The 21,784-nt window shown below is 34.2% G+C and overlaps 1 long non-coding RNA gene across 3 annotated transcripts; it reads right to left on the bottom strand.

Moving 5' to 3' along the window:
* Positions 1–742: 742 nt before the first annotated feature.
* On the bottom strand, positions 743–15,523 carry LOC128157951 (uncharacterized). 3 transcript variants are annotated; one of them, XR_008239887.1, is made up of 4 exons: positions 14,672–15,523; positions 13,628–13,788; positions 2,172–2,267; positions 743–2,032 (listed from the first exon to the last, which is right to left on the bottom strand). It is a non-coding gene; the product is annotated as an uncharacterized LOC128157951 (long non-coding RNA). The 3 variants fall into 3 exon arrangements; XR_008239888.1 differs by lacking the exon at positions 13,628–13,788 and having other exon boundaries at positions 744–2,032; XR_008239889.1 differs by lacking the exons at positions 13,628–13,788; positions 14,672–15,523 and adding an exon at positions 6,190–6,939 and having other exon boundaries at positions 744–2,032.
* Positions 15,524–21,784: the final 6,261 nt, after the last annotated feature.

Genomic DNA, 21,784 nt, shown 5'->3' with positions numbered 1-21,784 from the left:
TTTGAACAGATGATATACGATATTGTGTCCAACAGAATCCAGGAATATCCAAGATCATAAAGTATGATTTTCATATGATATGATAAAGGTGGTCTCATAAAAGTGATGCCTCATTAGGTGATGCCTCGTCTTAGTGAGCTTTGTAATCTGTGGTTATCTATGTTTATTAATCCTAGTGAACTATAGATATTATAATGAAATGCCATGTTGGTCCCATTGGATGATATGAGTGTTTCTGTATACTAATGAAATCATGTTGTTCTTAGTGATTCATATCAATAACCTTGTGTACTTTTGTTTAATTATTATGTTTCTCTTAGAGGACCATATCAATAAGCTAGGGTGTCGTGCATAACATAATATGGTGTTCTTAGGTGAACATATGATTAGCTTACTGTTCTAAGGTACAATGGTTATGTATCGTGCATATAAGCATTGAATGGGTTTTTTTTTTGGATTTGTCGGTCCTATGACACACCAATGCGAGCAAACAAATTATATTTATATTGATTTTATTTTTTATTTTATTAATGGTCGTAGTTTTAAAATTTGCGCCTTTACTAGCAGGTGTTGGTAATTGATGGAAGAGCCAAAAAATCAGCTGTTGTGAAATGGGAAATATAGTGCTAAAAATGTTATGAAGAAAGATTTTTTTTTTTTGAGAAATGCTATATTTAATCGCAAAAGTTTGAATTCAATAACAATACATGAGTATTTTCCAACAGATAGTTTATTCATTAAGAATAAACATTATCAACACGTAACAATACAGTAAGCACAACTGAGTAAAACGATATGTGCTCTCCCTGAAGTTTGCATTATTGAAAAACCCAGCTGTTGGATTAGTGTTTTGCATGTTCATGTTAACTGTTTTCAATGTTGCGGGCATTGAGGACGATGATGTGGCTGTGGAATTTGACGATATGAGAGTTGTGGTCTCATGTGCCGATGGTGACGGTAAGTTTTCAAGTAGAGCCTGATTTTCATGGGTTCGTGGTGGCAAGTTCGAGAACCTGGTCGACAGCGGTGGAAGAGCTACGATCGTAAAAGGGGATGAAGATGCAGACGCCATCGCAGAATGCTTTTTTTTTTTTGCTTAGAGGAGAGCGATCTGTTATATGACCTCATTGAACTCTCATTCCTTTGGTTCGACATGAACATGATATGTCGTGCTTCAAATCCCTGATCATTAAGGTAAGTGTTTGCAGTGGCCCGTAAACAGTGGGATGTGTATTTATGCTCCACACCAGCAGCAAAGCAAATCTCCCCGAGAGACTTGTTGAAAGTGCGCTTTGGCAGGGGTTTTGCTGAATACCAAATATCAGAATGAACTCTCTCTTATATGTATTGGTTGAAAAGATTTGTAGCATTTGAATCAGTTTTTGACATCAGTAACTTTAAGAGATAAACATGACAGCAGTTTTCATTATCAGTTGCGTACATTCTCTTGTCTGTATGGCTGTCATTGGCATCTACACCACCTTGATGATTATTTTGTAATGTTTTGTGTTGTAATGCAGCATATTGGCCAGTTTCATCTGTGCAGAAGACAAAGCAGTTATGATTAAACTTATGGTGGAACTCTAAACCTCTGGTAATAAAATTGATGGACAGAAAGTACCATACAGCATGGCGCAAAACCACTGGTGATGATGTGGCACCTTGGAGGTATTTATAAATCTTCTGCAGATCCTGTATCTCGATAATATCTTTGTGTGATGTTGGTTTTGACAGATCAAGTCAGGTTTGCTCTTTAAAGAAACCATCCAAGATTCCATTGGCTGTTCTGAACTCCTTGTCATGGACTATATTTACATCTTTCTGAATGTCAGCAAGATGGCGATTTATTGCTCCTTTGATATTGATCAAAGTATTTTTGTGGTAAAAAGGCTAAACATCATCATCAACTTTTTCTTTGGGGCTGGCTTCACAATAAAATCATGAGAGATGACTGGCAAGAGTTGACACATTTGCTGTTTGCAGGTCTAATGTTGCACCATTAGTACAGAACCATAGATCTCCATGTTCCAATCTAAAAGGAGTGAGTTGTGTTTTAGAGACTGACATTGTGTAACGTTTGGGGGTCTTGTGTTTGGTTGTGTAAATTCTGCAACAAATCTTGACCCTTAAAGATTTTTATACAAATGTCAAATTGCTGCAAACACATTTACCTTGAAAAATCCCCATGCTGTATTTCTTTTTGTTGATTTTGCTTGCCTGGAGTCGAAAAATTTCTCTATTTCCTCATTTGTAACAGTTTTGAATCTCTGTGGAAAATGTGGTTTGTTTTCATTACTTCAGTTTTGATTTTTAGCTCACCTGAGCTGAAAGCTCAAGTGAGCTATTCTGATCACATTTTGTCCATCGTCCGTCTGTCCGTCTTTTAACTTTTAACATTTTGAACTTCTTTTGTAAAACCGCTTCGCCAATTTCAACCAAAATTGGCACAAACCATCCTTATGGGAAGGCAAGTATAAATTGCAGAAATGAAAGACCGATCTTTATTCAAAGGGGAGAAACCTCAAAACTGTAGAAAAAGAGAGTGCATTTTTAAAATTTTTGAAATAATGTTGTTTTTAGTGAATCATATCAATAGCCTAGTGCACTATTTTACAATTATTATGTTTCTCTCAGTGGACCATATCAATAAGCTAGGTCGTCATGGTGAACATAGGAAAAGCTAAGTTTACTATGGTACAATGGTTATGTTCTTACCATAAAGCGAATATCAAGAGGTAAGTTACACTAATGTACAGCTGCTGTGTTGCTTTCAAGAGACTACTACCAATAACCTAGGGTACTAATTTTGATGTTAAGTTGCTCTCAGTGACAGTATCAATAGCCAAAAATACTAATTTGTAGCTGTTATTTTTCACCCAATAGAGCTATCCATAGCCAAGGGTACAGATTAATACCAGGTATATACCTGTTAAGTTCCTTTCAGTGGACTAAAGCAATAACCCAGTATACTTATTAATATTTGGAATGAGGTTTCTATATAAACAGTTTCAATCGCCTGAGGTTCTGGTGCATAGCTGTTGAGTTGCTTTCAGTGAAAAGCATGAATTGTGTCGGGTACTAATGTATAACTGTTTTTTTAGCTCACTTGAGCTGAAAGCTCAGGTGAGCTATTCTGATCACATTTTGTCTGTTGCTTGTCTGTCTGTAAACTTTTCATATTTTCAACATCTTCTCCAGAAGCACTGGGCCAATTTCAACGAAACTTGGCACAGAGCATTATTAGGCAAAGGGGATACAAAGTTGTGAAAACTAAGGACCACCCTTTTTTTCAAAAGGAGATAATTAGGAATTATTGAAAAAATTTAAGAACTTTTCAAAAATCTTCTTCTCAAGAACCAATTGGCCAGGAAAGCTAAAACTTGTGTGGAAGCATACTAAGGTAGTATAGATTGTGAAAATCATGACCTTTTAGGGATAGGGTGGGGCCACAATGGTGGGTTGAATTTTTTCATAGGAATATATTGAGTAAATCTTTAAAAATCTTCCTCTCAGAAACTAACCAGTCAGGAAAATTTGTGTGGAAGCATCCTAAGGTAGCAAGGGATAGTTTCGGATAAAGTACCCGTCAATATTTTTGTAAAATTGAAAGTTGCTGTACTTGAAGGCTTATGAGTGTTGCTAAAATTCATGAAATGATTTTTAATGATTATCATTAGTTAGAGGGGTGTCTCTTGTTGAAATTGATATGCAATATGTAGGCCCCATATGTTAGGTACATGAGAATCAGAAGTAAAATGCAAAACCCGCGGCTATGACTGTTGTGTTGACTTTACACAGTGAAATTACAAGTTACAGATGGGAGGTAAAATTACACGAAAAGTAGTTGGATTGGACATTGTCAACTATACACCGATAAGTTTCTGACATGTGATGGTGCAACATGCACGCGGTACGGAATGTCAACCCTTTGCAGGGAATTAGTTGGGGGAGGTCTAAAAAGCTGAAAAATTAGCAAAATATGAAAGGGTTAAAAGCTAATAAAAACCAGGATGTAGAGAATTTTACAGGTTTTGACTAGTGATTTTCTTCAGAAATTGGTGATTGGCCTTATAAAGAGTGAATTAAAGTTATTTGACCGGAATGGGAACTGAGGAAATTCTAGTTACAGAGTTCCGAAGACACGCATCCCCTGGCTGCAATGAATTGTATAAAAAAAAACTGTCCTGTGCCACCTTCAAGACAACATGGTATTTTCAGATTTTTCATTTCAGTGTAATTTTGAGTGGATTTTGTACCATAAGTAATATATTTTGTGAAAATGGATGAATTTTTTGGCTGTAGATGTCATTACATGATTTATTAGCAAAAATATTCAAGGGGAGTAACTCCCTCTTAAATGTGTAGAATGACCACCACTAGAGTAAATTGGATTAGAGAGTAGGTATTTCATACCCTGGTGCGATTAATAGGCTTCAGTTAATTAATGAGATAAGAATAAATACTTTAAAACAGTTTTGATCAATTGAATCATTAAATTTATGAATTTGCAGCCATTTCGCTGTCTGATTTTATGAAATAACAGTAAGCCACCTGACTTATATGACCAAATTTTTTTAAAACAGCATATTTTTATTTCAACTGAACTTTACATGTAGACAGATGCAGTTATCAAATTATACAATATGTCAAAAAAATCAAGTTTTTGCTCCTTCCTATCCATAAATGATATTTTAGATGTATTTATACAGAATTGAAAAAGCCACCCCCTCTTTCCAGTTGACTCCATCACCATTACATGTAGGATATGTAAATGTACATTTGACCTTGAAATAACATCTGTATGATAATTACTCTTGAAATGAACAAAAAACAACATATTTGTACCGTTTCATTGTATATATGCATCAAAAATGTAGAAAAATTTGAACATTTCTCATGGAATTCTCATCCGTTCCCAGGTACCCAGGTGTGGTTGAATTTCATTTTAATTAAAGGCAGACATCACACATGTAGGTCTTACTATTTTAGCAAAGTTAAAAGGAGAAACCAGAATATATAAGATATCCACTAAATATGATTGTAGGCTTAGTTTTTCATGAAAACAAGAAATCAGATGTAGGGCGGCATGTCTTTTTGTGAATAAAAATGCTACAAATCATCCATTTTCCAAAAGAGATCAATTTTAAATATCAGTGATGGTTGTTTTCTATTATGTGTGAAAATGACTCAAGGAAATTGCCACAAGTTTCAGAAATTTAGGTAAAAGTGTTCAACTAATGCTTCTTGTGAAAATCAAAAGATAGGGGGAGGGTATACATGTAATAGTATTTTTAAGTGATGTGATGCTTTTATCATGATAATATCAAGTAGATGTTTGTAGTATTAAATAGGGTTTCTTTTTTAAGGAGGTTGAACAACAATTGACCTCTAAAAGATTAGATTAAGATGCTTTATTTATGGGGAGCCCTATGAATCTCTGTTAAATAGAGGAAAGTGGAAATGGTGGGTTCACTTAAACGGCCATATTTTTCTTAAACCTCAATGGAATTGGCAAAATGTGGTGTACTTTTTCTCAGAACAGCATAAGCTTTTTAATTTTAAGACAAGATGACTTTTCAGAGAATGTTAGTGTAAGTTAAAGGTAGCAAGGGACAGTTTCGGATAAAGTACCTGTCAATATTTTTGTAAAATTGAAAGTTGCTGTACTTGAAGGCTTATGGGTGTTGCTAAAATTCATGAAATGATTTTTAATGATTATCATTAGTTAGAGGGGTGTCACTTGTTGAAATTGATATGCAATATGTAAGCCCCATATGTTAGGTACATGAGAATCAGAAGTAAAATGCAAAACCCGCGGCTATGACTGTTGTGTTGACTTTACACAGTGAAATTACAAGTTACAGATGGGAGGTAAAATTACACGAAAAGTAGTTGGATTGGACATTGTCAACTATACACCGATAAGTTTCTGACATGTGATGGTGTAACATGCACGCGGTACGGAATGTCAACCCTTTGCAGGGAATTAGTCACTTTCTTTAAATTAGAAACCTGCGAAATATATATATATATATATGTATATATTTTACTTAATTTAAGCGTTTTATGTCACAATATGGAGGTATCCCATGCCAGTGATTCAACCTAATATAACAAACAAGTGAATATCTAACATTTTTGTTTTATTTCAGTTCCACTTGGAATGTGAATGAGGTATAAAGAACAAACCCCTTCAACGCCACTGTATCTTCTGCTTGAAGATTCGTCCAGTCTGGCGAACGAAAATGGAAGATGCATTCTCCATCGAATTCTGCCAAGATGTTGAAGATGTCACACTCAAGACATGAACTATACCAAGAAGTTTAAGGACAACTTTTACTCAATTGTGTGTCCGTACAGCCAGGGCACCATGCCCTCGTAAACCACTTGTCTAGAAAATCAAGTTGCGACATTCTCTGCTTACCTACCGCAGCAATTTGCCATGTAGAAAGGTCCAAATTACCTGTGTTTGAGAAGAGCTAAAACAGGCAGCATTATTCACGATGGCACGAGCCATCAAGTCTGTTGCTATCCGTGTGTAAAGAGGCTGAAGATGCGGAAATGAAAATGTCCTGTATTTCATGATATTTATTTTATTATAATGAATGTCTTAATTTTAAAGAAAATTTTACTGCTTTTAAATAGAAATGAAGTGAATTCTATGGCAAACGGTATATGCGCATAATTTACGCGCATGTAGCAATTCGTTGGGTTACCCGTTGCCAAGTGTGTTGCTAACGCTCAGGGTAATTGAACGGATTACCAACTGCGTCTAAACCAATCAGATTTTAGTATTTAACATGAAATTATAATAATGCTGATTATAACTTATATTTACATTTGAAATAGGCACACCCTTGAGAATTATTAAAATAATCGTGTTTTAATGTTTACAATAATGCAACTGTCAAGTGATAAGCATGTGATAAGCATGTGCGGTAATCATTGTGAAATCATTTAAATGTTCACACAGAATTAAACGTTTCGCTATTCTATATATTCATTTATGTACGCATATTTGCAAATATAAGTATATGAGTATTACAAAATAATATATTATATGATGCAGTTCCGTATCAAGACATATCATTGTAATGTATAATGTGATACAATATTGTATCATATAATAAGGTACGATATTATATGCTTATTTTAAAGTGGTGCGATAGAATGTGATACGTATTAAAGAACAGGGGCGTACAAGGCGTTGTATATGCCCCACTTGAAGCAGTGGAGACGAAAGAATTTCAATTGAAGTTTGAATATTAATTTTTGGTTTGTATGCATTGTTTTTAGTATAAATTTCAGGATGAAAGCCAATATTGTGCTTCCGTTCTACAAACACGACAGTTATAGATTTCCAAATAAAGCTGCACAGCGTTTTATGCCAAAATCTTGGTTCATTCACTGTTCTAAATTGCAAAAATTTAGGTATGAATGGGTCCAGTCTCCACCCTAAAAGTACTTTTATTTAAAGAATAAGTTTTTAATGAACTTTATTATTGATTTTTCAAAATGAAGTCTAGACCCATAATGGGCCAAATTCGTGGGTTTCACCAAAAAAGTTTTACTGTATTAAATATTGTCAAGCAGTTAAATTTATTCACCTATACCCTAATGTGTCAACTTAGCTCACTAGGATAGGCAGAGGCTTGCACCCCATTCTTCTCGATTGAGAGGGTGCTTGAAACGTTAAACGGCGTTTTATATAAAATTCATTTGCTTTTAAGTAAAACATGTTTTGCCTTTTTATTGGGCTATTATGTAAAAAATATCTAATACCATTTGTATTATGACAATTATTGCGTAATGTTCATTTTACACTCAATGTCGGATAGAAATAGCGCTAGCACAGATAAGAGATCATGCTGTAATGATTAGAAAGCAAACAAATAAACCAAAGGAAATAAATACCAAGTGCATGTATTAATGTTTACTATTTATTTGTCAGAAAATGCAGTTCTATATCATACATGTACATGTCCTGGTGTACACTTTCAAATGTAGAGATTTTTTTTATATGTTCATATGCCTTTTCAAAATCCTGGGTACGGGGGGATTTGTCAGGCCTTGTACGCTCTTGTCCTTTACTTATGATTATTATACAACTTTGTTTCATATGATATACAAAACTGTCTAATAAAACTAAACTCAGTATTTCTATTTAAAAGCAGTAAGACTTTATTTAAGATCGTTCATAATTTTCATACACCGGTAATATGATATAGGTGATTACTCGTCCAAACATTGTGGCCTATCCTTCAAATAAGGTACTTTTAAAGCTCGAATTACACAAAATTGGGCCAGACTTCCCCCTGCATGAGTCATACTGATACTTATGTTCTCTCCCAAGTTCATGCAAATTATCCTAATATCGCATGATTTGTAGATGCATTAAATACCTCCATTCATTAGTGTACACGTAGCAGGTGGAGCCTCCAACTCACTATTTTAGAAATAGTCACTTACCAAATATAAAGCTGATTATTTGATACTTAATATTGATAATATGAAATTTAGTATCACTTGTATTGAAATTTAGAATCGCTTATTGATAACAGAGAGCAACCGGATTTATTTATGTTCACGAATAGTCACTTATTACGATTCACTGTCTTAGAAATATTGTAAAGAATGTAGATTGTTACGTCGAAGTTAATAATGACATATTTGAATAACAAATTATTTTCTACACATCGTTGTGAACTCATTTGGGAAACCTAAACATACCTGCATAGTATTCATGGACCTTGCTCAGATGCTTTAAACAGCTTCTGCAAATAGTCATTTATAATTTAACTACTTTATCTTTTTATTATTTTTTTATTTTTCAGATAGCTTTTGTGTTACAGATTATTTACTTATATTTGGTAGATTTACAAATAAGTGCTTTTTAAATTGAATTTATACATGTATGTGTTCACAAGTGTTTTGACATGTTTAAGAAAGTTAGTTTGGAAAGGTGCAAATAAAATGAAAATAATTTTTGATGAAATTTCGAGTTGTTTTATACATACATATATATTTAAATGTTTAATATGCATTTATTCTATAGATTTCTACTTTCATATTTTGGAAAATGTGCCGTAGCCAAATATTCTATTTAATATGAGACATTCTGTCATCATCCAACTTCTGACATTGATTCAGTTGCAATACTTTTTGAAAAGTGGCCATATTTCAAAATATTGATAAAATATAGCACAAAGCTTCCAATGGGCTTTTATATATCCCCCCCCCCCCCAAAAGAGTCTGTTCCATAAACAAGGGCAGATATATTGGAAAATAAGATCAAAAGAAAGGGTCACAAAAAATCTTTTCAAGAACTTTGAGATAGACTTTTACAAAACGAGCACTGAATGATAAGTATATGTTCTGGATAAAACAAAATATTTTTGACCTTGAGTCTAGCACTATGAGTGTAAAGTTATGATAAAAAAACACATGCCCTCTGTATGTCAAAAGATCCAGACCTTATTGTACACTAAGTAAATTGAACATTCAAAGACCGACGTATACATGTATATCTTTCAGGTCGATATTAGTGATATGTTTATCAAGAGGTGTCGACCTTTTACAGTGTTGTTTTTATATAATTATGTAATAGTGAGTAAAAAGCATCAGACCCGAAAGCATTGGAGGCCCTTACTTTGTGGACGCAATTCTCATGGCACCTACTAGTGGTGGTCAATTTTCATTGTAAAACTTATGTTGAGGGTTACAAGTCTAGTTCAAAAAATCCAGGCCTGATGGTTAGGGTTACAAGTCTAGTTCAAAAGATCCAGGCCTTTTTGTAATTTATCTACAAAAATAATTGGATTTGTAAACATCGGAATCGGAAACATTAAAATCCCGTACCCTGAGGTCTTAAATATTCAGGGTCATTTACTAGTTGTTAAGCACTACCATATCAAAATTACAGCGAAGATAACATCTACAGTCCTTGCTATAATATCTCAATATATTTATAATATTAAATAGCAAATGAAACATGGGGCTCAGAAACATCGAGACACTGTCAAAGTATTGTGTTGGTACATCTTCTACATTAAAAGATATATAGGCTCTCCTTCAATATACATAATTAAAGTAATAAGAGTTACTAATATCGGGATTGGAAACATTGAAGGTCTGTTCTGTGGAGACTGAAATTCTCAGTGTTACTAACAAAGTCTAGCACTATCAGTGTAAACTTATGATAAAAGAATATGTACCCCATGTAGTTTAAAAGAGTCAGACCCTACTGTACACCAAGTGAACTGAAAATGTAAACACCAACTCTTTCGTGTCGACATAAGTGCTGTGTTTATCAAGCGGTGTCGACCTTCTACAGTATGTCAAAAAGTGTAAATAAAAAACACTGGAGGCCCTACCACGTGGGCTAAAGTTCTCATACTACCTACCAGTAGTGGTAAGCTACCATTGTAAAAATTATTGTTAGGGTTACATGTCTTGTTCAAAAGATCCAGGCCCTTTTGTAACCTATCTACATACGATGATGGAATTTTAAAACATCAGAACAGGAATCATGGAACCCCCTACCATGATGCCTGCAATAATCAGGGTCGTCTACTGGTTGTTAACATTACCACATTAAAATTACATAATGATACAATCTCTAGTTTAAAAAATCCAGTCCTTACTGTAATTTTTCAATTGATAAATAATACTAAAAGATAATTAAAACATCGGACACTGAAACATCGAAACTTCTCTACCCCGGAGCTGAAATTGCAAGTGGTCTGACACTGTCAACATATTGTGATAATACAACTTCCTTTAACAGAAATACACCCTCCTGTGATATATATATTTAACAAAATTAGAATTATACACATCGGGCTTTGAAACATTGAATGTCCGTCCTATGGGTTCTGAAATTTTCAGTGTTACCAACCAAAAAGCTTGCACTATCACTGTTAACAGAATCAGACCCTATTGTACACCAAGGGAATTCAAATGAAATAAACCGACGTATTTCGAGTCGACATTAGTGCTGTGTTTATTTAGCGTTTTCGACTTTTACAGTGTTGTTTTCATGTATGTATAAAAAAGAGTAAATGAACATTTGACTCAAAAAAAATAAAGAAAAAAACATCGCAGGCTCTTACCCCGTGGGCTGAAGTTTTCATGGCACCTTCTAGTGGTGGACAGCTGTCATTGTAAAATTTATGGTTAGGGGAAAAGACAATAAAACACCAGGCTCCGAAACATCGAAACACCCTACCCTGGAGCTGAAATTGGTAGGGTCACCTGCAAGTGGTCTTACACGGTCCAAATATTGCGTTGATACATTTTTTAAAAAGAGATATAGGTCCTTCTGTAATACATCTATTTAACACAATTCTTACCAAAATCAATAGCATTGAAACGTACGACTTTTCAACACTTTATACAACCATTCCCCATGAGAAATTAAAATCTAGGTTTTTTGATATTATAGATTGTTGTTTCTTTTATAAAAATGGAAGTCATGAAAATGCTTACCTGTCATTGGAAATCTAAAAAAAATATTTTGTTAAAAATCATTCTGATTGCACACACAAGTACCCTGAAGTTGACACTAAAAAGATGCTTGAGTTTCTGATAGGCAACATCTTGTATGTAGTTTTTGGAAATCAGGTCTTCAAACAATCTATTGGAATTCCCATGGGTACCAATGTGCCCCATTGTTACCAGACCTTTTTTTGTATTCTTATAAAACAGAATTTATTAAAAAAAACTTGTACGTGAAAAAATAAATCACTCGTTGTGGCCTTCAACTCAACATTCAGGTATATCTACGACGTATTATCAATTAACAATTGTTATTCCCTTACTGACGTCGACTCAATATATCTCAGTGAACTTGAAATAAAAGATACCACAGCGTCTGCGTCATCTATTTCATATTTGGATATTTTACTGGAAATGGACATTGATGGTAACCTAACAACAAAACTTTATGATAAACGCGTTGACTTCAATTTTTTTTATAGTCAACCTTCCTTACTTATGTAGCAATATACCTTCATAAACTGAATATGGTGTTTTTGTCTCTCAGTTAATTCGATATACAAGGGCATACGTATGAACAGTTTCTAAGGCGAGGCAAGCTACTGACAAACAAGTTGATAAAACAGGACAATCAACAGTCTCGTTTGAAGTCATCTTTTCATAAGTTCTTTGGTCGATACAAAGACCTTGTGGGCAAATAAAATCTTCCACTGGATTGCATTCCTACTGAAGTTTTTCATACAAATTGTTAGACCGTAATTAACACCCAATTGTCTACGGACTTTTCCGTTTTATCCAGATTACGACAAAGACAACACGGCGGGTGTGACCGGTCAGCAGAGAATGCTAACTCCTCCTAAGCACCTGATGCTACCTTCAATGTAATGGCTCAAGGTTTGTATTTTGACCATCCCAAACAAACCAAAAAATCAACGTTTCGTTTTATTTCCTATCGTGACATTTTCCCGATTTTGACATTTACATCGATTATGACATGCCAAATTATCTCAAGGAGGACACGGCGGGTACGACCGGTCAGCAGAGGATGCTCACTCCTGCTAGGCATCTGATTCTTTTTGGAGTTCCGTGTTGTTCTCCTATAAATTTGTATTTTGTTTTATGGATTTTTGAGACGGTTGAGTTTGTTTTTGTCATTTTTTTTCATTTAACACAAAGAGAATTATAGATATTGGGTTCGAAAACATTGAATTTCCGTTCTATGGGGACTGAAATGTTCAGTGTTACTGAGCATTTAGATAGCACTTCCACTGTAAAGTTCACCAAAAAGTACATGTACCCTCCGTATCTTGTTTAACAGAATCAGACCATACTGTACACCAAGGGAATTAAAAATGAATACACCGACATATATATCTTTCATGTCGACATTAGTGCTGTGTTTATCAAGCAGTGTCGACAGAATCAGACTTTTCTGTACACCGAGGGAATTAAAAATGAAATACACCGACGTATACATCTCTCGTGTCGATATTAGTGCTGTGTTTATCAAGCGGTGTCGACCTTTTATAATGTTATTTTTATATATGTTAAAAAAGGGTTAAAGAACAATGTACTCGAAAAGAACGGAGGCTCTTACTCCGTGGGCTGAAGTTTTAATGGCACCTATTAGTTGTGAACAGCTACCATTGTAAGACTTATTGTTTGGGGAAAAAAAACAATAAAAGTATCTGGCTCCAAAACATCAAAACACCCTACCTAGGAGATGAAATTATTAGGTTCACCTGCAAGTGGTCGCGTCAACATATTGTGTTGATACAACTTATTTTTAAAAGATTTAGGCCCTCTAGCAAAAAAAACAATAATGAACATCGGGCTCGAAAAACATTGAATGCCTGGTCTGTGGGACTGAAATTCCCAGTGTAAGTAACCTTTGGTCTTACACTATCACAGTTAAGTTAATCTAAAAGTATATGTGCCATATTAAGTTTAACAGAATCAGACCCTACTGTACACCAAGGGAATTAAAAATGAAAAACACCATCTTATTTACCTTTCTTGTTGACATTAGTGTTTTGTTTATCAAGCGGTGTCGACTTTTTAAAGTGATATTTTTATATAATGTTAAAAAAGGTCAAAGAACATTGTACTCGGAAACAACAAAGGATCTTACCTTGTGGGCTGAAGTTTTCATGCCACTTACTAGTGGTGGACAGGTCCCAGTGTAGAAATTATAGTTAGGGTAAATAACAATAAAAGCATTGGGTTCCGAAACATCAAAACACCCTCCCCTAGAGATGATATTATTAGGTTCACTTGCAGTTGGTTATGACACTGTAAATATATTGTGTTGATGCAATTTCATTTTTAAAAGATATAACCTCTCCTTTATTACATCTATTTAATCTAAATCGAATTAAAAAAATCGGACTCGGAAACACTGAATTTCCGTTCTATGAAGACCAAAATTTTCAGTGTTTATAACCTATAGTCTAACATTATGACTGTTAAGCTACCTGAAAGTAAATGTACCCTATCTAGTTTAACAGAATCAGACCTTTGTGTACACCAGGGAAATTAAAAATGAAATACACCGACATCTCTCGTGTCGACATTAGTGCTGTAATTATCAAGCGGTGTCGACCTTTTAAAGTGTTATTTTATTCCGTAGGCTGAAGTTTTTATGGCACCTATTAGTTGTGGACAGCTACTATTGTAAAACTTACGGTTTTAGAAAAAAACCATAAAAACATCGGGCTCCAAAACATTGAAACAGCCTACCCCGGAGCTGAAATTATTAGATTCACCCGCAAGTGGTCTGACACTGTCAACATATTGTGCTGATACAATTCTTTTTTTAGAAGACATAGACCCTCCTGTAATTCACAAATATAACATAAATACAATTATGAAAATCGGGCTCGAAAACATTGAATGTCCGTTCGGTGGGGACTGAAGTTTTTAGTGTTAGTAACCTATTGTCTAACATTATCACTGTTAAGATAACCGAAAAGGACATGTACCATATTAAGTTTAACAGAATCAGACCATACTGTACACCAAGGGAAATAAAAATGGAATAAACCGACATATATACCTTTCGTGTCGATATTAGTGCTGTGTTTATCAAGAGGTGTCAACCTTTTACATTGTTATTTTTATATATGTTATAAAAAGGTAAGAAACCATTGTACTCCGAAACAAGAAAGCCTCTTACCTCGTGGGGAGATATTTCCATTACACGTACTAGTGGTGGACAGCTACCATTGTAAAAATTATAGTTAGGGAAAAAACCAATTAAAACGTCGGGCTTCAAATCATCGAAACACCCTACCTAAGAGACATTGTTTGTTTCACCCGCAAGTGGTCTGATACTGTCAACATATTGTGTTGATACAACTTCTTTTTAAAAAGATATAGGCACTCCTGTAATAAATCTATTTAACCTATATTGAATTATAAACATCTGGCTCGAAAACTTTAAATGTCCTTTCTATGGGGACTGAAATTTTCAGTGTTATTAACATATAGCCAAACACTATCACTATAAGGTTAACCTGAAAGTACATGTACCCAATCTATTTTAAGAGAATCAGACCCTACTGTGCACCAAAGGAATTAAAAATGAAATCCACCGACGTATATATCTTTTGTGTCGACATTAATGTTGTGTTTATCAAGCGGTGTCGACCTTTTACCTTGTTAAATTTATACATGTTAAAAAAAGATCAGAGAGCATTGTACTCGAAAACAAAGCAGACTTTTACTCCGTTGGCTGAAGTTTTAATTTACGCGTTGTGGACAGCTACCATTGTAAAAATTATAGTTAAGAAAAAGACGGTAAAACATCAGGCTCCAAAACATCGATACAACATACCCATGAGATGAAATTGTTAGTTTCACCCGCAAGTGGTCTGGCACTGTCAACATATTGTGTTGATACAACTTCTTTTCTAAAAGATATAGGCCCTCCTGTAATACATTTATCTAACATAAATACTATTATGAACATCGGGCTCGAAAAACATTGAATGTCCAGTCTGTTGGACTGAAATTTTCAGTGTTAGTAACCTATGGTCTTACACTATCACTGTTAAGTTAATTTAAAAGTACATGTGCCATATTAAGTTTAACAGAATCAGACCCTACTGTACACCAAGGAAATTAAAAATGAAATACTCCATCGTATTTACCTTTCTTGTCGACATTAGTGCTGTGTTTATCAAGAGATGTCAACCTTTTACATTGTTATTTTTATATATGTTATTAAAAGGTAAGAAACCATTGTACTCCGAAACAAGAAAGCCTCTTACCTCGTGGGCAGATGTTCTCATCACACCTACTAGTGGTGGACAGCTACCATTGTAAAAATTATAGTTAGGGAAAAAACCAATTAAAACGTCAGGCATCAAAACATCTAAACACCCAGATATAGGCCCTCCTGTACTACATCTATTTAACCTATATTGAATTATAAACATCTGGCTCGAAAACATTGAATGTCCGTTCTATGGGGAGTGAAGTTTTTAATGTTATTAACATATAACCTACCACTTTTACTATTAAGTTAACCTGGAAGTAAATATTCCCTCTCTAGTTTAACAGAATGAGACCTTTAAGTACACCGAGGCAATAAAAAATTAAATTCACCGACGTATATATCTTTCGTGTCGATATTAGTGCTGTGTTTATCAAGTGGTGTCGACCTTTTACACTGTTATTTTTATGTCTGTTATAAAAGGGTTAAAAAACAATGTACTCGAAAACAACGGAGACTCTTACTCCGTGCTATGAAGTTTTTATGGCACCTATTAGTTTTGGACAGCTACCATTTAAACTTACGGTTTGGGAAAAAAATAAAAAAAATTAGGTTCCGAAACATCGAAACGCCCTCCCCTGAAGATGATATTGTTAGTTTCACCCGCCCTCCTGTAATGCATCTATATAAAAAAAATACAATTATGAACATCGGGCTCAAAAACATTAAATTTACTACAATTATGAAGATCAGGCTTCGAAAAGAATGAATGTCCGTTCTCTTGGTACATAATTTTTTAGGGTTTGTAACCAGAAGTCTAGCACTATCACTGTTAAGTGAAGCCGTAAGTACATGTACCCTATGTAGTTTAACAGAATCAAACCATACTGTAGACCAAGGGAATTAAAAATAAAATACACCGACATATATATCTTTCGTGTCGACATTAGTGATGTGTTTATCAAGTGGTGTCGACTTTTAGCATTGGTAATTTTATATATGTTTAAAAAAACGTTAAAAAACATAGTATCCGGAAACAATGGAGGCTCTTACTCTGTGGGCTGAAGTTTTCATGGAACCTACTAATGTTGGACAGCTTCCATTGTAAAAATTATGGTTTGGGAAAAAACAATAAAAATATTAGGTTCCGAAACATCGAAACACCCTCCCATGAAGATGATATTGTTAGTTTCACCTGCCGTCCTGTAATGCATCTATATAAAATAAATACGATTATGAACATCGGGCTCCGAAACATTAAATTTCCCTCCTGTTGGGACTGAAATTTTAAGTGTTAGTAACCAATTGTCTAAAACTATCACTGGTAGGTAAACTTAAAAGTACATGTATCATATTTAGTTTAACAGAATCAGATCCTACTGTACTCCAAAGGAATTAAAATTGAAATTCACCGACGTACATATCTTTCGTATCGACATTAGTGCTGTGTTTATCAAGCGGTGTTGACATTTTACAAAATGAACATCTGACTCGAAAACATCGGAGACTCTTTCACTATGTGCTGAAGTTCTCTAAGTGTAATACACAGTTGCATTTACTATACTGTTTTATTTTATATCACATTTATGTCATGAAAGAATAACTTTACATAAATATTTTGTATTGATAGATGCATCGGCGAATAAACGTTTAAATCCGCTGATATTTTCGTAGTAAGCCTTAACAGTGCTGCGTATCCCTGTTAAGGTAACTGAAAGTACATGTAGCCTATCTAGTTTAACAGAATCAAACTCTACTGTACACCAAGGGAATTAAAAATGAAACAAACCGAGGTGTATATATATTTCGTGTCGACATTAGTACTGTGTTTATCAAGTGGCATCAACATTTTACAATGTTGTGTTTATATATGTTAAAATAAGGTAAAAGAATATTTGACTCTAAAACATTGGAGGCTCTTATCTCGTGTGCTTGGGTTTTTATGGCAACTACCAGTGGTGGACAGCTACCATTGTAAAAATTATAGTTAGGAAAAAACAATAAAACCATCGGGTTTTGAAACATCAAAACACCATACCTCAGAAAAGATATTGTTAGGTTCATCCGGAACTGGTATGACACTGTCAACATATTGTGTTGATACAACTTCTTTTTAAAAAAAATGTAAGCTTTCCTGTAATACATCCATTTAACATAAATACAATTAAGAAGATCGGGCTTCGAAAAGAATTAATTTCCGTTCTCTTGGTACTGATTTTTTAGTGTTTGTAACCAGAAGTCTAGCACTATCACTGTTAAGTGAAGCTGTAAGTACATGTACCCTATGTAGTTTAGCAGAATCAAACCATACTTTACACCAAGGGAATTAAAAAATAAAATACACCGACATATATATTTTTCGTATCGACATTAGTGATGTGTTTATCAAGTGGTGTCGACTTTAAACATTGTTAATTTTATATATGTTTAAAAAAAAGTTAAAGAACGTATAACCCGGAAACAAAGGAGGCTCTTACTCTGTGGGCTGAAGTTTTCATGGAACCTACTAGTGTTGGACAGCTATCATTGTAAAAATTCTGGTTTGGGAAAAAACAATAACAAAATTAGGTTCCGAAACATCGAAACACCCTCCCCTGAAGATGATATTGTTTGTTTCACCCGCAAGTATTAAGACAGTGTCAACATATTGTGTTAATACAACTTCTTTTTAAAAAGATATTGGCTCCGTGTAATACATCTATATTAAATAAATACAATTATGAACATCGGGATCCGAAACATTAAATTTCCCTTCTGTGGGGACTGAAATTTTCAGTGTTAGTAACCAATTGTCTAAAACTATCACTGGTAGGTAAACTTAAAAGTACATGTATCATTTTTAGTTTAACAGAATCAGATTCTACTGTACTCCAAAGGAATTAAAATTCAAATTCACCGATGTACATACAGTATCTTCCGTTTCGACATTAAGGCTGTGTTTATCAAGCGATGTCGACATTTTACAAAATGAACATCTGACTCGAAAACATCGGAGACTCTTTCACTATGGGCTGAAGTTCTCTAAATGTAATACACAGTTGCATTTACTATACTGTTTCATTTTATATCACATTTATATCATGAAAGAATAACTTTACATAAATATTTTGTATTAATAGATGCATCGGTTTATGAGCATTTAAATCCACTGATATTTTCAAAGTAAGCCTTAACAGTGCTGCGTATCACTGTTAAGGTAACTGAAAGTACATGTAGCCTATCTAGTTTAACAGAATCAAACTCTACTGTACACCAAGGGAATTAAAAATGAAACAAACCGATGTGTATATATATTTCGTGTCCCAATTAGTGCTGTGTTTATCAAGTGGCATCAACATTTTACAATGTTGTATTTATTTATGTTTAAACAAGGTAAAAGAACATTTGACTCGAAAAGATCGGAGGCTCTTATCTCGTGTGCTTGGGTTTTTATGGCAACTACCAGTGGTGGACAGCTACCATTGTAAAAATTATAGTTAGGAAAAAACAATAGAACCATCGGGTTTTGAAACATCAAAACACCATACCTCGGAAAAGATATTGTTAGGTTCATCCGGAAGTTGTATGACACTGTCAACATATTGTGTTGATACAACTTTTTCTTAAAAAAATATAAGCTTTACTGTAATACATCTGTTTAACATAAATACAATTATGAAGATCGGGCTTCGAAAAGAATGAATGTCAGTTCTCTTGGTACTGAATTTGTTAGGGTTTGTAACCAGAAGTCTAGCACTATCACTGTTAAGTGAAGCCGTAAGTACATGTACCCAATGTAGTTTAACAGAATCAAACCATATTGTACACCAAGGGAATTAAAAATAAAATACACCGATATATATATCTTTCGTGTCGACATTAGTGATGTGTTTATCAAGTGGTGTCGACTTTTAGCATTGTTAATTTTATATATGTTTAAAAAAAACGTTAAAAAACATAGTATCCGGAAACAATGGAGGCTCTTACTCTGTGGGCTGAAGTTTTCATGGAACCTACTAGTGTTGGACAGCTTCCATTGTAAAAATTATGGTTTGGGAAAAAACAATAAAAAAATTAGGTTCCGAAACATCGAAACACCCTCCCATGAAGATGATATTGTTTGTTTCACCTGCCGTCCTGTAATGCATCTATATAAAATAAATACGATTATGAACATCGGGCTCCGAAACATTAAATTTCCCTCCTGTGGGGACTGAAATTTTCAGTGTTAGAAACCAATTGTCTAAAACTATCACTGGTAGGTAAACTTAAAAGTACATGTATCATATTTAGTTTAACAGAATCAGATCCTACTGTACTCCAAAGGAATTAAAATTGAAATTCACCGACGTACATATCTTTCGTATCGACATTAGTGCTGTGTTTATCAAGCGGTGTTGACATTTTACAAAATGAACATCTGACTCGAAAACATCGGAGACTCTTTCACTATGTGCTGAAGTTCTCTAAGTGTAATACACAGTTGCATTTACTATACTGTTTTATTTTATATCACATTTATGTCATGAAAGAATAACTTTACATAAATATTTTGTATTGATAGATGCATCGGCGAATAAACGTTTAAATCCGCTGATATTTTCGTAGTAAGCCTTAACAGTGATGCGTATCCCTGTTAAGGTAACTGAAAGTACATGTAGCCTATCTAGTTTAACAGAATCAAAATCTACTGTACACCAAGGGAATTAAAAATGAAATAAACCGATGTGTATATATATTTCGTGTCGACATTAGTACTGTGTTTATCAAGTGGCATCGACATTTTACAATGTTGTGTTTATATATGTTAAAATAAGGTAAAAGAATATTTGACTCTAAAACATTGGAGGCTCTTATCTCGTGTGCTTGGGTTTTTATGGCAACTACCAGTGGTGGACAGCTACCATTGTAAAAATTATAGTTAGGAAAAAACAATAAAACCATCGGGTTTTGAAACATCAAAACACCATACCTCAGAAAAGATAGTGTCAGGTTCATCCGGAACTGGTATGACACTGTCAACATATTGTGTTGATACAACTTCTTTTTCAAAAAAATGTAAGCTTTCCTGTAATACATCCATTTAACATAAATACAATTAAGAAGATCGGGCTTCGAAAAGAATGAATGTCAGTTCTCTTGGTACTGAATTTGTTAGGGTTTGTAACCAGAAGTCTAGCACTATCACTGTTAAGTGAAGCCGTAAGTACATGTACCCTATGTAGTTTAACAGAATCAAACCATACTGTAGACCAAGGGAATTAAAAATAAAATACACCGACATATATATCTTTCGTATCGACATTAGTGATGTGTTTATCAAGTGGTGTCGACTTTTAGCATTGTTAATTTTATATATGTTTAAAAAAAACGTTAAAAAACATAGTATCCGGAAACAATGGAGGCTCTTACTCTGTGGGCTGAAGTTTTCATGGAACCTACTAGTGTTGGACAGCTTCCATTGTAAAAATTCTGGTTTGGGAAAAAACAATAAGAAAATTAGGTTCCGAAACATCGAAACACACTCCCATGAAGATGATATTGTTTGTTTCACCTGCCGTCCTATAATGCATCTATATAAAATAAATACGATTATGAACATCGGGCTCCGAAACATTAAATTTCCCTCCTGTGGGGACTGAAATTTTCAGTGTTAGTAACCAATTGTCTAAAACTATCACTGGTAGGTAAACTTAAAAGTACATGTATCATATTTAGTTTAACAGAATCAGATCCTACTGTACTCCAAAGGAATTAAAATTGAAATTCACCGACGTACATATCTTTCGTATCGACATTAGTGCTGTGTTTATCAAGCGGTGTTGACATTTTACAAAATGAACATCTGACTCGAAAACATCGGAGACTCTTTCACTATGTGCTGAAGTTCTCTAAGTGTAATACACAGTTGCATTTACTATACTGTTTTATTTTATATCACATTTATGTCATGAAAGAATAACTTTACATAAATATTTTGTATTGATAGATGCATCGGCGAATAAACGTTTAAATCCGCTGATATTTTCGTAGTAAGCCTTAACAGTGCTGCGTATCCCTGTTAAGGTAACTGAAAGTACATGTAGCCTATCT

Source organism: Crassostrea angulata, chromosome 8 (genome assembly GCF_025612915.1).
Source record: "Crassostrea angulata isolate pt1a10 chromosome 8, ASM2561291v2, whole genome shotgun sequence".
Lineage (NCBI taxonomy): Eukaryota > Metazoa > Mollusca > Bivalvia > Ostreida > Ostreidae > Magallana > Magallana angulata.
This window is presented reverse-complemented; position numbering and strand designations above follow the sequence as displayed.